Below are 3,515 nucleotides of genomic sequence, written 5' to 3'. Positions count from 1 at the left end.
ATCCTATCAGTACACTGTGGTTGTGTACTGATACTTCACTTGCTTGTTCTTTGTTAAGTACATGACATCTTCAGACGGCTATTGATAGACCTCAGCTAAGTGACTATTGAGCGTGACCGGATTCAAGGGTGAACCAGTTCTTTCAGGCTGCCATGGATCTCTCTTGTTTAAGTCCACTCTTTTCGGACTCAGACTATTTGTTTAAGGTGTTGTTTAGTTTCGGGGTTGTACCCCGTGTTCTTAGACTTGTCGTTAGTAGAGTTTTGGTATAATGACTTTTAGGTTCTAGGGGTTATTCTTCCGCATTAGTTTGGTTAGTTGTTTGTTAAAACCTTGGAGTTAATGAGGACTCCATTTTTCTTGTCATTTAAACCTCTTCCGTATCTTTAAATGCCTTAGTTTTCATAAAATTTGTTAGTTTGGATTGCAGTAATGGTTCTTCCACCGGAGGATTAGTGTGGATGCCAATCACGACGATCTGGATCTGGATCGTGAGATTATCTTTATATATATTTGATCCTCAAATATCTTCAAATTTCTAAAACCTGATTTAGATCATCTTTTGAGACTTCCACTTATAAAAGTAAAAAAAAGTAACCAATAAAATGTATATGCAAACACAATTTCAAAATATTAAATTTTCAACTATCAAATTACAATAGATGATCAACTCTGTATGCACCTCAAATTATACTCTACCATTGAATGGTCTAAGAAACTCTTTTTGTTTGTTTTTTTTCCATTAGTAGCCCTGGCGAAGGTATTAATTATTCCCTCCATTCAACAATAGTTATCCACTGTATTATTTTGAAATGTTCAACAGTATTTGTTCACTTTATGAAATTAATGAATAATTTTACACTTAGTTCCTAATTTATCCTTATCATTAATTATAGTTATTTGCCTATTATACTTTTTAAGACATTGTATTTATTATATTCAAATGGTGATATAATAAAATCATCCTTCTATTTATAATTTTTAAGAGGTGTACAAAGCCAGTAGTGAACAACTAAGGAGTAGTCATTTAAAATTCATGATGACATAGACCTTAAACTCGTTACTAATTCAAGAGTTGATAAATTTCATCTTGATCAATTATTAATTTAGCATTCATTTAATCATACCCAATATCCTTTCACCTATTTCCATAGGCTATGTATATTGATATCAAAGTACAACAAATAACTTGTTAATTATTATGATGGTTTTATATCGAAAAAAAGACTTACGTCACATTCCTCAAGATAATATCTCAATGACAAATTATGATAATTTTAAGCAATAGAAATTATAATTACTCTTTATTCAGTAAAGACCACCTTATATATTGGTCATCAACCGAGTTATTAATGTCCTAATTAATGATCCTACAATAAAAGATAATTTTTTTAGATTAAGTTATAAGAGATGTGATTCTCTGTTTATCATAATTTTGTCACGAAGCCAAAACTTAATTAAAGATTTTATCATATTATCCAGTGATCGATACATAGAAATGAATTCGGAGCTAAAAAGGCTCTTTCAAAATATATAAAGGACCACTGATTTTTTTAGTACCAAACCGGACAAATTGCCGTCCTATCAACGATATCCTTGCTCATTTTTAACCTCCATTAATGCCGTAAAAGAAAACATTGCTCAAGGAAATCGCTGTCTGGACAACGATTTCTTAAAAAAAATTAAATTAAATTATTGTCCAGACAATAATTTTATCAAGGATTTAAAAAAAAATTATAATCAATGTAGGGGCAGTGATTTCAAAAAAAAGAATTTCTTGGAGAAAAAAAATCTTTGTTGGAACAGCGATTTCATCATAATTTTTTTCATAATAATCGCTGCTTACTAAAAAAAAACATTTCTTTAAAATTGTAATTATGGCCTACAGTTCAAGTTCACATGCCATATAAAAACAAAACTTACAAGTCACATGCATTGTCTTAAAAAAAGAAAGTTCACATGTTGAATATAAACTCCTTATTTATATTCAACATTGTTGAAGTATCTCACTTCAAATTTTTTCAATACTAATTTTTTTTCAAAGTTTTCAATTCGTGAGGTAAAGTTTGATTTATTTTATATTTTAAAGTTTAAAGTTAGTTATTAATTATTATTGTTTTGTGAAAATATTCTTCTTGAAGTAATTATATTAATATTAACAATTGTTTTGATATTTTGTTATAGATATGCATCCTTCAAGTACATCCTGATACAATGAAGTATGCTGTATTAAAAATTTTAAATTGATCATCGTTCTGAAGGAATTTGAAATGGTAACTTAAGATGAGAGAAAAGTTGCTTATTTATGCGTCGCGATAATATTGAATTTTGGCAACATATAAAATATCGTCCATTACATCCTTGCATTCGTCAGTATTTTGAAAATTATAAGTTTAAAGGAATTATTGATGTAGGATATGTGTCGTATTACTCCAAACTAATTTCTGCTTTAATTGAAAGGTGGCATCCAGAAAGGCATATCTTTCACCTGCTAACTGGCGAGACTATCATAACTTTGCAAGATGTAGAAATTTTATTTGGAATGGTGATAGATGATACTACTATAATTTTAAATTGCGCTAATACTTTAGGAGTTTTGGGTAGACAAGAAATGATTTATGAATTAACGGAATGGTTACCTGATAATGATTATTTTTCTGGTGTTAGTAGACTATCAATATCTAAATTAATCGAGGATATTGAGGGTTTAAATGATATTACTGATCATTCAACTGAGCATAAGGTGCAACAGAGGTTTAAATTATATCTATTATGATTTTGTGGTGGGTCAATATTTCCAGATAAATCTAATAATAAGCTTAATTTGGACTTTTTGATTGACATGAGAAATTTAAACGTAGTGTCAACACAAACATGGGGAGCAACCAATAATGTGGCTGCTCCCTATGCTTGTGTTGACATTACGTTTAAATTTCTCATGTCAATAAAAAAGTTCAAATTAAGCTTATTATTAGATTTATCTGGAAATAATGACCCACGACATAACCATAATAGATATAATCTAAACCTCTGTTACACCCCATGGTGAGTTGAATGATTAGTAATATCATTTAAACCCTCAATATGCTCGATTAATTTAGATATTAACAGTATACTAACACCAGAAAAATAAGCATTATCGGGTAACCATCCGTTAATTCAAACATCATTTCTTGTCTACCCAAAACTCTTAGGGCTCGTTTGGTGTGAGGGATTAGAAATAATAGTGATGGGATAAGAAAATAGTGATGGGATAAAAAAAAAATTATGTTGTTTGGTTGGCAAGTCCGGGATAACTTATCCCGAGATTAATAATCAGTACCGGGATAAGTTATCCCTCCCCATGGGTGGTATAGTAATCCCGGGATAACTTATCCCGAGATAAAATAGGTAAATGACAAATATGTCCCTTTAAATCCTTTTTATACATCATTTTTTACATTTATGTATATTTACATTTTTTTTAATACCATGTATAATAATATTTACTACTCCTTATTTTTATGATAATTATA

This window comes from Solanum tuberosum, unplaced genomic scaffold, assembly GCF_000226075.1.
Source record: "Solanum tuberosum cultivar DM 1-3 516 R44 unplaced genomic scaffold, SolTub_3.0 scf00052, whole genome shotgun sequence".
NCBI classification, from domain to species: domain Eukaryota; kingdom Viridiplantae; phylum Streptophyta; class Magnoliopsida; order Solanales; family Solanaceae; genus Solanum; species Solanum tuberosum.
This window is presented reverse-complemented; position numbering follows the sequence as displayed.